This window comes from Triticum aestivum, chromosome 2B (assembly GCF_018294505.1).
Source record: "Triticum aestivum cultivar Chinese Spring chromosome 2B, IWGSC CS RefSeq v2.1, whole genome shotgun sequence".
Classification (NCBI taxonomy): Eukaryota; Viridiplantae; Streptophyta; class Magnoliopsida; order Poales; family Poaceae; genus Triticum; species Triticum aestivum.
Window position 1 is genome coordinate 533,965,980 of NC_057798.1, and position 15,077 is coordinate 533,981,056.

Sequence of the window (15,077 nt, forward strand, 5' to 3'; positions counted from 1 at the left end):
ATTCACAGGCATTATGTGTAAAGTAAGCAGATGTAATTCAAGTTAGAAGCAATACAAGCTAGACATCATACGCAACATGCAACCACATATAATAGTGCCAAGTTAGAGCAAGCACCTGTGATGGTGGAGTAGGGGAGATGTGCTCATCATCTACATAGCTACGTTAACTGTCTAGCCTTGCGTTGTCTTGTGAATCTTGTTGGGAGGATGGCGGAGTAGAATCTGTAGAGAACCTCCGTTTCAGTTGCTCGGAAGGACCACCATCATCCAATGCCTTGCCAATTTCCTTTAGCTTTATTGATTTTGCATTGTGAGGTCATACCGACAAGAAAAAGGAATATCATTCGCTCTTCAGAACTCATTCATGCATGATACTGACAAACACTACTCTGATGAAAGGCAAAGTCATGATACGAGGATGGAATATGTACGAAAAAATGGACGGCTTAACATATTCACACCTATGATGTGGTAACTAAGCAGAAGACACTTCAACAAATTAGAAACACTGCAAGACACCATATGGAAGGTGCAATCAATATCACTCTGCCAAGTTAAAACTGTCTCGTCATAGGTGGCGTTCATCAAACTAGAAGCAATACATGCTAGAAATCATATTCAAGATGCAAACCAATATCACACTGCCAACTTAAAGGTGTCCCATCATAAGCGACTGATGCGGGATACACAAGAAGACTAGTTTCATGTAAGAACATGGTGTGATAGACATCTATAGTATGTACCAAAAACAGGAAAGCGTGTCATATTCACATGTATCATGTGTAAGCTAAGCAGATGCAATTTACACTAATTAGGAGCAATACAAGCTAGACACCATATGCAACATGCAACCAGATATCACACTGCCAAGTTAGAGCAAGCACCTTGGATGGTGGAGTAGGGGAGCGGAGAGTTGGATCTTGTAATGAACTATTAGTACAAGGAGAATCGGTACAGATGCTCCGTTTATGTTGCTGTAGAGGACCACCATCATCGCCTTCCTTACTATTTTCCTTCCTCTTTCTTGATTTTGCCTTGTCAAGTCAAACCCACAAGAAAAAGGAATAAAATTTTCTCTTCAGAACTCAATAATACATGATACTGACAAACACTACTTTCATGTAAGGCAGCCGCATGATAGGAGGATGGAATATGTATGAAAAACAGGACGACATGACATATTGACATGTATGATATATAAAGTGTAAACTAAGCACAAGGTGCTTGAACTTGTTAGAATTGATGCAAGCTAGAAACCATATGAAAGAAAAGATGAAACCAATATCACTCTGCCAAATTAAAAGGGTGCGCTAACAAATGTATTTGACCAAGTTAGAAGCAATACATTGTAACATGCTAGAAATAATATGCAATATGCAACGAATAAAGGTGATTGATGCAGGATACAGAAGAGAGGTAGTTTGATGTAAGAACAAGGTTAACACATAGATGCAGTGTGTACCAAAAATAGGAAGGCATGTCATATTCACAGGTATAGTGTGTAAACTAAGCAGATGCAATTTACCCTAATTAGAAGCATTACAAGATAGACACCGTATGCAACATGCAAGCACATATCACACTGCGAAGTTAGAGCAAGCACCTGTGATGGTGGTGTAGGGGAAGTGCGGTCTTCAGGTACAGAGCTATGTTCAATATCTTCATTTACGCTTGCTGTTTCTTGATAATCATGTGGAGAGGATGAAATTGCTTTCTTTATAAGAGTATTGCGTCTCATATTAACCCACGCGCGTGACTGTATCATCATAAGCGATAGATGCAGGATACACAAGAACAGTAGTTTGATGTAAGAACATGGTGTGATAGGCAGATGTAGTATGTACCAAAAACAGGAAGGCGTGTCATATTCACATGTATAATGTGTAAGCTAAGGAGATGCAATTTAACAAATTAGGAGCATTGATGAGGGATACACAAGAAAAGTAGTTTGATGTAAGAACATGGTTAATAGAAAGATGTAGTATGTACCAAAAATAGGAAGGCATGCCATATTCACAGGTATAATGTGTTAACTAAGTAGATGCAATTTACCCTAATTAGAAGCATTACAAGGTAGACACTATATGCAACATGCAACCACATATCACACTACCAAGTAAGAGCAAGCACCTGCGATGGTGGTGTGGGGGAATTGCGGTTATCAACTAGAGAGCTACGTTTACTATCTTCATTTAGCCTCGCTATTTCTTGAGAATCATGTGGGGAGGATGACACTACACTCTTTAAACGAGTAGGGCGTCTTACAGTAACCCACCCGGGTGACTGTATCATCATAAGTGATTGACGAGGGATACAAAAGAGCATTAGTTTGATGTACGGACATGGTTAATAGACATATGTAGTATGTATCAAAAACAGGAAGGCATGTCATTATGAAAGGTATAATGTGTAAAGTAAGCAGATGCAATTTAACCAAATTGGAAGCAATACAAGCTAGACACCATATGCAACATGCAACCACATTTGACAGCGCGAAGTTAAAGCGAGCACCTAGGATGGTTGTGTGTGGCAATTGAGATCATCAACTGCAGAGCTACGTTTACTGTCTCCAACTGCTGACACTGCACCCATTAGAGCGCTGAAACGCTTAGTGCTTATCTTCGAATTACACTGGAGCGACTTCTGTCTTTTCTTTTTTGCATTCATCAATACTGCGTCAGAGTCTGAAATATCCATGCATAAATAAACAATAGTGTGAGTATGGGTGAAGTGTGTGCACAATTAGTACAGTGTAAAGGTAGTAGATAGCAGGTCGGTGAGAAATAAATGACGGGAGACATATGATAGCTCTACAACATGCATGTCACACTAAATTACTACAGGATTCTATGAAAATAATAGTCGACTGAAAGCAAATAGGTTAGTCCATTTTTCTGCACCGTCTGATGTACAAAGAACGGGCAGATCGCCTTCATCTACCTCCAGCCAATTAGTGTTGACGATCTTCCTCGAAACGCCAGCGAGCAGCGGCCCAGTATTCCTCCCCTGCCTGCGCCCTCCCCTCGACCACACCGCACCGCCGTGCTTGGCACCGCCCACCGGCCATCCATTCAAGCCCCGCCGACCTCCAGATCGGGCGCAAGTAGCTCCTGTGCCCCACACCCCTATGATAGACACCGATGCACCGCTTCCCCGGGGAACAGGCGGACTAGGTGCTCCGCGCGCCTAAGCGGGTGCTGCTTTTTTTAATTGCGGTTTGACTGACCCTGAATTGAAATCCAGGTGGGCTATTGACCTCTAGCAAAGGTGAAATAATAAAAGGGAGGAAACCTTGTGCATTTAGTATCACGAAGAAGATGTAGTAAGAAGCTCTCTACTAGTTTCTTTCGTGGGATGAATACGGTGTGAGCGGAGACGTAAGGTTTGCACGAATAAGGGAAGAGGAGTACCTCTTTCTACTAGCAGTGCTGTGTCCTCCTTCTATTTTTTCGACGATCTTCTTCTTGTTCGCCGGAAACCAGAAGTTGTGGAGGACGGTGCAGCCTTGGACGAACCCATGGCCAAGTTGTTGAGTGTGGTGCGGTGGCCGTCTGTCGGTGGCGGGGAAGCAGATCCGAGGCAGCGAACGACGGCGTAGCGGGAATAGGTCCGGTGCGATGGACGGTTGCGACAGTGGAGCCACAACAGTGAGGCGCAGGATGGCGTGGTCGGAGTGGTTCTGGTACGGCGCACGTCGGCATCGGCATCGTGGAGGCAGCTCTGCCTCAGTTTCAGCTGCTAAATCCTTGATGGCGTTACGGTTGCGGTTGCGTTGGACGACGACGTCGGGGTACCGGCTCCGGCGTGATGGAGGAGGGCGGCGGTGGATTGGCCGCTATGGTGTGGAGGACGGAGGAGGCTGGGGTTTCGCGGCTGGTGGAGAGGGCGTTTTCGCGCCCATGGAGTATGAATGGGGAAACGGAGGAAGGCGGGTGAGGGAGTCCTAGATTAGGGGGTATCCGGACAGCCGGACTATATACATCGTCCGGACTATTGAAACATGAAGATGCAAGACTCAAGGCTCCGGCTCGTGTCCAGATGGGATTCTCCTTTGCGTGGCAGACAAGCTTGGCCATCCGGATATTATATTTCCTTCCTTGTAACAGACTACATGTAAACCCTAGCTCTCTCCGGTGTCTATATAAACCGGAGAGGATGGTCCTTAGAAGGCCGATCACAATTACAATCATACCATCATAGGCTAGCTCTTAGGGTTTAGCCTCTACAATCTCGTGGTAGATCTACTCTTGTACTACTCATATCTTCAATATTAATCAAGCAGGAAGTAGGGTTTTACCTCCATCGAGAGGGCCCGAACCTGGGTAAACATTGTGTCCCTTGCTTCCTATTACCATTAGCCTAAGACGCACAGATCGGGACCCCCTACCCGAGATCCGCCGGTTTTGACACCGACATTGGTGCTTTCATTGAGAGTTCCTCTGTGTCGTCGCTTCGAGGCTTGATGGCGTCTTCAATCGCTAACAACACGGTCCAGGGGGAGACTTTTCTCCCCGGACAGATCTTTGTGTTCGGCGGCTTCGCACTACGGGCCAATTCACATGGTCATCTGGAGCAGATCGACAGCTACACCCCTGGGCACCAGATCAGGTTCGGAAACTTGAACTACATGGCTGATATTCTTGGAGACTTGATCTTCGACGGATTCGGGCCTGTGCCAGGAGCGCCGGACAGTCACGATGAGCACGGCCTAGACCTGCTGTCGGACAATGCTCGGAACATCATCCCTGCAGTATCCCCGGATCTAAATCTGGAACAAGTTGCGTTGCCCAAGGACGGAGGGGTGGACCCCACCCTGCAGGCCACATACTCATCGGCGGTGGAGCCGAACACAGGTCTCACCTTTGTGGAGGCCTGTAACCCCGGGCTCCCAGACTCGTATCCGGTTGTTGGTTCCGGTCCGCATACCCTCGTGCCAGGTTGGGCTCCGGTAATGGAGTTTACTGCTGCGGACATCTTTCAGCACTCGCCCTTTGACGACATGCTGAACTCACTAAAGTCTCTCTCTTTGTCGGGAGGCTCTGGGCCGAACTATGTCCGGCTTGAGTGGGAAGCAGGCGACGAAGGAATTCGCTGCCCACCCACCACCCACTTCATTGCCATGGTCGATGATTTAACCGACATTCTTGACTTCGACTCCAAAGACGTCGACGGTATGGATGACGATGCAGGAGAAGCTCCAGAATCTCTGTGGCGCGGGACTACTACCTTGTCACACGATATATACATGGTGGATACGCCCAAGAAGGACGACAGCGATAATCCAGAAGATAAAACACACAAGCAAAAGCCAAGACAGCGGCGTAGACGCCGCTCAAAGTCAAGCAATAATAAAAATAGCGAAAAGAGCGCAAGAAGGATCGATATACCAGTAAACCCCAAAGGCAGTAACGACCACATGGACCCAGCAATGGAGCAGGACGAGCCAGGTCACGCCAAACCGAGTTCGGAGCAAATACCCGATCATAATGATCCGGAGGGACGAGCTCATGAGACTGCCCCAGAACAGGAACACAGTCTGGACGACGATGCATTCACCATTCCGGATGAATGAGTGGAACGAGACAACCTCCACCGAAAGCTTATGGCGACAACAAGAAGTCTAAAGAAGCAGAAACAACGGCTTAAAGCCGCACAGGAAAAGCTCAGTTGTAGATGGAATAAAGTGCTAGACAGGGAAGAAAGATATGGCGACGATCGCCATACAAAAAGCTATCCAAAACACAAGCTACTACCAGAATTCGACGACGAGGCCGTCCCACCAAAGAATAATACAACTAGGAGACCAGACGTACCACTTCACAACCACAACGGAGCGGCTACTGACACCGTGCACGATCTACGTGAGAAGCTGGATAACAAGGCCGGTGCAGCCAGGTCCATCTAGGGATCTAAAGGACACACCCCAGCGAGGGACTATGGTCACCCAAACGCTCATACAAGCCAAATACCAGTTCGGAATAAGCACCGGACACAACAACAGCCGACTACATGCCACAACGCGCCCAGATACAGAGGGGCTGCTCACCCCCTGTGCTTCACCAAAGAAGTACTGTACCATGAATTCCCACAAGGCTTTAAACATGTGAACATAGAGGCATACGACGGAACGATAGACCAAGGGGTCTGGATCGAGGATTTTATCCTGCATATTCACATGGCTCGTGGGGATGACCTCCACGCCATCAAATACCTTCCCCTCAAGTTGAAGGGACCAGCTCGACACTGGTTGAAAAGCCTCCCAGAAAATTCAATCGGGAGTTGGGAGGAACTCAAGGACGCTTTTAGGGACAACTTTTGTCACATCCCTAGCTGCTGGTAGTGCTCTAGGCTAGCTCATGTGTGCATCATGTTTAAATTCTGAAAATTTGAACTGAGGGAATTTTGGAAGCCTAAAAAACTTAAATAAAAGAGGGGCAAAAACCCTAGAAATCTCATTCATTGCTCCAAAATGCTCTTCTTAAATGTTTGATAATTTTTGGTAAGGGTTCTGGTCCCAACCAAAATATTGAACATTTTTAAGGATTTATTTTTGGGACTTTGGATTTAATTCATTAGCTATTTGAATTTGAATTATATTCATATAATTAGAATATAATTTCAAATACCCCTGAAATATTTTATAAGCTTTTGGAAAAGTCCATCTAGCAATATAAAATATTCAGAGGAGTTTTTGGCATTGTTTGAATTATTTTTAAATTCAAAACAGTGGCAAAACAGATTAAATAAAATAAAACAGAACAGAAAAAAATATAACACAGAGCACTTACCTGGCGCCACTTACCTGGCCCAGCTCCATCTGGCCGGCCCAGCCCACCACTTCCCCCCCCCCTTTCGCCTTCCTCCTCGCGCCAGTAGGCGCAGGCGCGTGGCCGGAGCGCGCGGGCACACGCCCAGGCCACCTCCTGCCTCTCTGCCTATTTCCCCGTCGCCCTGAGGATGCCACGCACCCCCTGGACCGCTCTCACTCTCCCCTATTCCTTTCTTCTCTCTTCTCTGGCTCTCTCACTCGCGCGACCGAGGACCGCCGTCGCCGCCGCTCGTCGCAGTCGTAGCCACCACCGTCGTTCCACCCCACCAGAGTGACCAAAGGCTCCGCCTCGACGCCCCCGACCTCTCCATGGAGCTACGCAACGCCGGGAGCTCTGCATCGCCGCCCACGCCGTCTTCCCCATCTCCGGCCGCCCGAGATCGCCGTCGTTGATTCGTCGTCACCAAGCCATCCCCGAGCCCACTAGTCTGCTCTGCGAGTTCACCGTGAGCACCGGAATCTTTCCCCTCTCTCCCCTGCCTCGTTTGCACCGCGTAGCTATCAAATCCGCCGGAGCCGCGAGCTTACCACCGCCGGCGATGTCGCCGCCGCCGCGCTAGTCGCTGGAGCTCGTGTCCGAGCACTCCATCGTGCTCAGCACGCTCCCAGTAGCACATATCACCCCACCACCGTCCTCCCCGTGCACCCTAACGCAATCCCGTGCACAACCGAACTCCGGCCACCGCCTTTGAGCTCGTGGCCGTCCACTCCGGCCACCCCCGGCCCGGCTACTGCCACCAGCCGACGCGCTGCAACACCAGCTACCCGTAGAGATCAACCGCGGCTCAAACCGCTGTCTGTACGCGAAACCCGAGCAACTCCGGCGTGTTGCCGCCCCGGGTTTGGTCGCCGCCGGCTGAACTCCGGTGACGCCGACGTGGCGCACTTACTTAGTCACTAATGACCCTGCTAACAGCCCTATCTCTCACTGACATATGGGCCCCACGCCCTTAACTAACCACGGTTAACCCCTGTTTAGTTTAAGTTAACCACAGTGGCCCCACGCGTCGGAGTTGACCTAGCTGATGTGGCCGTTGACCGGTCCCACCTGTCAGTGAGTGAAACAGCCCTGTGTCACTGACGTGTGGCCCCCACACGTCAGGTTTGACCAGCAGCAGCGTCTGCTGACCTGCTGACGTCACGGTGACGCACTGCTGACGTAGTAAATGTTTCTGGAATTTAAATAATTCTTAAATGATTTATTATTTCAGAAAATGCCCTAAACTTCAATAAATCATAGAAAATTAACCGTAACTCCAAATTAAATAAATTATATATGAAAAATTATCAGAAAAATTCAAGGAATCCATCTGTACCATTTTCATGCATGTTAGAACAACTTATAGCTGCTGTTTAGCACAAATCAATTAAATGGCATTTAAATAATCACATGTGGAGTTTGAATTTGAACCTAGGGTTCAAACCAACTCCATTTAACTTGCTGCTAGTTGCATTAGCTCAAAACACATTCATATTGCCATGTCATAGCATGCATCATACTGTGCATTGCATTGATCGTGTTTCTTCTGTGTTTGCCGGTGCTGTTCCCCCTCGGTAGACGTTGTACCGATGATGTGATCGTTGACACTGATGAAGACTCAATGTTATCTTCAGAAGTGCCAGGCAAGCAAAACCCCCTTGTTCATTCCGATAAAATCCCACTCTCTCGCTCCTGCTCTCTTTTACTGCATTAGGACAACAACGATTCATCTGTTACTTGCTGCGGTAGCTGAACCCCTTTATCCTTTGCATGACCTGTCATTGCCACAGTAAATAGATGAAACCCACTAGCATGAGTAGGAGTTGTTTGAGCCCTATTGTGCCTACTCATTCATGCTTGTTTGTCATGCCTGCTACTGCTTAGAGTTGAGTCAGGTCTGATTCATCGGGGATGAATCAGAGGTGTGTGAACATGTCCTACTGTGTGTGAGCTAAGTGTGTGAACACGATTTGGTAAAGGTAGCGGTGAGAGGCCATGTAGGAGTACATGGTGGGTTGTCTCATTGCAGCCGTCCTCAGGAACTGAGTTCTGTGTTTGTGATCCATGATTCAGCTACTACCACGCATTGGGCCCGAAACCAATGGACCCTCTCGGCTTCTTAATCACCCTTGTCCTCTGTCCAGGAGTTGCAAGTAGTTTCTGGTGTTTGTAGTATGCTGGAGGCCGTGCGCAGCGCTGACCGTAGGGGTGGGCTGTGATGCGGTAGGCACGTGGCCGGGTAACCGGGCGCCCGTTTGGTGTCACGGAACCCTGTTCACATCGTTTGGGGCTGTGAGCGAAACTCCGGCCGGATCTCCTCATGGATGGAACCCGAATAGGCGATAAACCTGGACTAGAGACTCGAGTGTTTAGGCAGGCCGTGGCCGACACCCACGTTGGGCTTCCGCTTGAAGGTTGCCGAGTACATGTCGTGTAAACGGCGGTAAGTGGTGAGAGCGTGTGTGAAGAAGTACACCCCTGCAGGGTTAACATCATCTATTCGAATAGCCGTGTCCGCGGAAAAGGACTTCTGGGTTGCTTATATCAGTTCATAGACAAGTGAAAGTGGATACTCTAAAATACGCAAGATAAGCGTGAGTGCTATGGATGGCGTTCTCGTAGGGAGACGGGAGCGGATCCATAGTGGTGTATTGATATGGTGAATATGTGGACTCGTGTGCGCCACCTCAAAAGAGTTACTTGCAGTCGTAGTTTAGGATAGCCACCGAGTCAAAGCTGGCTTGCTGCAGTTAAACCCCACCATCCCCTTTGTTGATAATGATGCATATGTAGTTAGTTCTGATGTAAGTCTTGCTGGGTACATTTGTACTCACGTTTGCCTATTTTATGTTTTTGCAGAGAGACTTCAGTCTCACTAGTAGTTCCGCGTGGACTTCGACGTTTAGCTTGTTACCTCAGCTACGATCTTGTGCCCTCGGCAGGATCTGGTAGATAGTCAGGCTTCTCAGCCTTTTTCATTTATAGATGTCTGTACTCAGACATGATAGCTTCCGCTTGTGCTTTGACTTGTATGCTCTGAATGTTGGGTCATGAGACCCATGTTTGTAATATCTCGCTCCTCGGAGCCTATTGAATAAATACTTGAGTCGTAGAGTCATGTTGTGATGCCATGTTGTATTTGCACATATCGAGCATATTGTGTGTATGTTATTGAAATGCTTGGTATGTGTGGGATCTGACCATCTAGTTGTTTATCTTTAGTAGCCTCTCTTACCGGGAAATGTCTCCTAGTGTTTCCACCGAGCCATGGTAGCTTGCTACTGCTCCGGAACACTTAGGCTGGCCGGCATGTGTCCTTCTTCGTTCCTGTGTCTGTCCCTTCGGGGAAATGTCACGCGATGAATACCGGAGTCCTGTTAGCCCGCTACAGCCCGGTTCACCGGAGTCCTGCTAGCCCAGTGCTACAGCCTGGATTCACTCGCTGATGACCGACACGTTCGATGCTGGGTCATGGATGCCTGTCCCTGTAAGTCTGTGCCACTTTGGGTTTACGACTAGCCATGTCAGCCCGGGCTCCTTATCATATGGATGCTAGCGACACTGTCATATACGTGTGCCAAAAGGCGCAAACGGTCCCGGGCAAAGGTAAGGCGACACCCGTGGGAATACCGTGCGTGAGGCCGCAAAGTGATATGAGGTGTTACATGCTAGATCGATGTGGCATTGAGTCGGGGTCCTGACAGCGTTGGTATCAGAGCTTGACTGCCTGTAGGATTACCAAGCCAAACTGGTCGAAGTTGAGTCTAGAAATTCTTTAGTTATATAAGGGAATTGATTGTGGGATGGAACGTAAGGCTCTTTTTACTCCTTATACCTTATGCCTTCTGATCTGAGTCATCTTATCTTTCCTGCGGGGATTAAGAACTAGGCTATCTTTCTTTCTATCAGGATCACGTGTTACTAATCCGTAGACTTATAGATTGTTGGACTTAAGCCTCGTTTCAGTTCCTAGTACTTCTGTATGTTAATTATTGATCTCGAGACCTTGATATTGTGCTTCTGAGTGGTTATGCCACCATTTTTGTGAATGTCTCAAATCTTTTCTGAGCATTTACAGCCGTTATGCTGTCCGAGTCATTCCAGGTTTCTAAATAGTCTGATGCATTTGCAAAATCCTTTCCCTCTGGTTTCGATGTTCCTTTATGCCAGCTCAATCACACTAATTGTTGAGTTGAGGTATTCTATTGCCTTGACATTATGTTGGAGTTACTATTATGACCCTAGGTGTCTCAGGGGATCATCTAGTAGTCTAGCCATGATTTATGTTCCAGTGTGATGACTCTGGCCGTCATTATCGAAAGCATCCCGTGATGCCATTTAGTAGTAGGTATTCTATCCCTGGGTTTTGAACCCGAGATTCACCCTACTTGCTTCATGTTGATAGTTTTGCTCGTTCCTTTAGGTTATTAGTAACCTTTGCATTAGTCCTCGATGTTCGTGGTATTCCTTTCCTCCAAATACTATGAACCGCTTATGGCAGATGTTCCTCGCTGATCGAAAGATCACAATCAGAGTGCTCTCGATGGGTTCTCGATTCTACATTGTGACTCTGCCAGTTCTACCTTTCTGCATGGGTTATCCGGAAGAAATATGTGGAATTCGTTCGACATGCTAAACCATGCATCCACAACTCAGAAAATCGTATGTTCCTTTGAGTTGTCCCTCTTTAGTTGTCTTCTGACCCTCGTCTATCAATTGATAGTCAAGAGTATGCGTGCATTCGTTCGTCGATGCCTATTACCCTTGTGGTCCGCCAGGCCATTCTATTTCAGAATGAATAGGAGAAATAAACTCCAGTACCTCTTCCCTATCCAGGACTGGGTCAAAGAAGTTGTGCTCCGCAGATCAAATTGCTAATCCAGCTTTTGTTCTGCTCTACCTTGGAGCATTACATATTTTATATCGAGATTGTTACAGGAATTGCACACCATCCTATGAACTTTTGGTACAGTGATACTTCTTGCCATCATTGTTCATTCCTCGGTTCCTGTGTTATTGTAACCGGAATGCCGACAAATGAATCATGGCGTGTGAAATCAATATTGCTAGCAACTCTGTTGCTTGGTAGTTAAATGGACGATAATTTCATTCTTAGTATGTTGGTTATTGAATCACCATTCTAAGATTGATCGTGCTACCTAGTCCTTATTTCCTGGTGCACTCTTTGATTGATGAGTTAGGATTTTGTCAAGTCCTCGCTCATTTGATCATATCATCTTGCCCTGAAAAGCAAGATTGTTCTCGAGCTTAGTAACATATCGGTGGTTCGTGATTTCCGAAGATCTTCTCGGAAGTATTACCAGGTTGTCACCTGACCGCTATGTTGAGCTCGTGATCAAGTTGGTTTCTTGTGAACCACCTTCTCTCCAAGAATCGGTGTTAGATATCCCTGAGCTAGTTGGTTAAGCTAAACGACAACTTGGAGGGTTGGAAGATAAAAGCTTGCCTGACTTAGTTCGTTCCAAAGGGATATTCTTGTGTAGTGTGTGTTGAAGAAAGATGATATCTTCATCGATTGGTCCCTGTGATCAGTTGCTGGACCTATCGTCTTATCAATCCTTTGATTTGAATGTGGGCTATCGTCAAATCAAGTCAGAACCAACGATGCTCGTAATGTTGTCTTCCTCGTGGTTGATCCCTCGAGCATACACCATTATATCTTTTGGGTCTGACCAATGCTATCACCGTGTTCACACGATGGTGGAAGTCCAGTGATATGGAAATTCCGATGAGTTGTTGTTGAGTCCATTGACAACATCCTTATCTCCTCCATGATGTTGTTGAACATTAAGTTAGTGTTGGAAACTTTTGAAAGCTAGCTCATGAAGTACTTGTTTGATGAAAGGAGTGACTTCCTTTGATTCACGTGCATTTTGATGTAAGCTGCCGTCGTGAATTCGAGAAAGTTTGTTTTTGCTCCTTTGGAATCATCCCAAGTCGGTCATGCACGTGCGAAGAATTCTATGGTCTGTTAGACTGATCATCTTCATTCCATATGTATATCCTAGCACACCAAGCCACTGACTGATTTGTTCAAGGAGAAGGAGTATCTTCATAAGAGCTAATCCGGACTTATGAAAGAACTTCGATATCCTCGCTGATGGTTCCCAACCAGAACTCGGTAGTGTTTTATTGTAAGACTACCATGTGATCATGTTTGTCTGAGGCAGCGTGTTCACACATGTGTAGCAGAACCAGCTCATGTTTTGGAGCTTGCTATCGTAGTTCATTTCCCAAGAATCTCGCAACGTCATCTCGTCGATTTGTGTTGCAAACTTTCATTTTCTTCCTAGACTCGATGAGTCTGGAATATCCTGACACCAACCAGATCTGAATCTCAGGCAGATATGATGGTTGGAACATTTCCCAAGAACTATAATATTGGTCCCTCGATAACCGGTAAAGTGGATGTCGTGGCCAACACACCCAGCCGGAAGACCTATCATTGTAGTATCTTGTTTGAGGAAGTTGGCCACCTCCCCATAAGGATTTCGTAGGATTTACCTCCGTAACTGTTCCTTATGGATTCTATTGCTCCCGAAGTCCGACCTTTACTTGATGTTCTAGTTATCAAACCATATCTATGAATGGGTTACACCAGCACGTCAAGGAGAACATTAGAAGCGGAGTGCTAAATGTCTCTCGGTCGATCATCCAGATTTTGTTTCCTTGGCCTCGCTAGGGTGAAATCTGAGTTGATGTTATCTTCCTATGCATCTGCCTCGTCCATCGTTGTTCATCATGGTGGTATGTTGTGTTGCCAGGATCCTTGACACGGATGTTGGTAAAACCTTGATGAATATGGAAATGCTCAAGTTCTTGAGAGCACGCACAAGCGCTAGGTGTTATCATCGGCACTAACTGGGTTTGCTCTCAGTTTCCTCGGCAATGCTATGATCCTTTCAAACAGTGAATTCACTCTCTATGGTTGGGTCCTTCCCCAGTTACCAGAATCATTCCCAGCATTTGCATTTTGTTCCCAGCTTGCACCGCCAATGTGCCATTCTACCATGGGTCTCTTCCATTTCCGGTGATAAGCAATTCATCCATTGCGTTGTCTTCAACAAGGTAATCCACATCATCCAAGTCTGAGTATGCCATTCTACTGACCCCCTCCAAACGATCGCTTGAGAATTGCCTTAGGCTGGTATAAAGGTTTCCAATGATCTCTGAATCAAAGGTAATTCTTTTTGCCACTTAAGGAAATAATCTACGAATCACCCTCCTCCAGGATGTTTCGTCGTGGTATCATAGCAACTCAACTCCTCGCTACGTTGACAATAGTTTACAACCTTCTTAAGTGTGGAATTATTGTCCACCTAGTGAACCTTCGTCATCCGTTTCTTTTCACCCCTCTTGATGTGTATCTCGTGTCTCAACCCGAGAGATGGTTCTAAGTCTCATTCCGTGAGTTAATCCTGAGTTGTTCGACCTTCGAGAAGACCGATCCTTCTAGATTTTCCTTTCCTCTTCTTGTCATGATTAGCTGAAGTTCTCAGAGCAAGACGACAAGACAAAGATGGTGTTCAAATCAACGTTCATTTGAAGTGCAACCTGGATCGTGAAGATTGTACTAGTTTGCGTTTTCCCTTCATCCTACCCTACGCTTGAATCTCGAGACGAGATTCTTGTTTAGTGGGGGTGAGTTGTCACATCCCTAGCTGCTGGTAGTGCTCTAGGCTAGCTCATGTGTGCATCATGTTTAAATTCTGAAAATTTGAACTGAGGGAATTTTGGAAGCCTAAAAAACTTAAATAAAAGAGGGGCAAAACCCTTAGAAATCTCATTCATTGCTCCAAAATGCTCTTCTTAAATGTTTGATAATTTTTGGTAAGGGTTCTGGTCCCAACCAAAATATTGAACATTTTTAAGGATTTATTTTTGGGACTTTGGATTTAATTCATTAGCTATTTGAATTTGAATTATATTCATATAATTAGAATATAATTTCAAATACCCCTGAAATATTTTATAAGCTTTTGGAAAAGTCCATCTAGCAATATAAAATATTCAGAGGAGTTTTTGGCATTGTTTGAATTATTTTTAAATTCAAAACAGTGGCAAAACAGATTAAATAAAATAAAACAGAACAGAAAAAAATATAACACAAAGCACTTACCTGGCGCCACTTACCTGGCCCAGCTCCATCTGGCCGGCCCAGCCCACCACTTCCCCCCCCCCTGTCGCCTTCCTCCTCGCGCCAGTAGGCGCAGGCGCATGGCCGGAGCGCGCGGGCACACGCCTAGG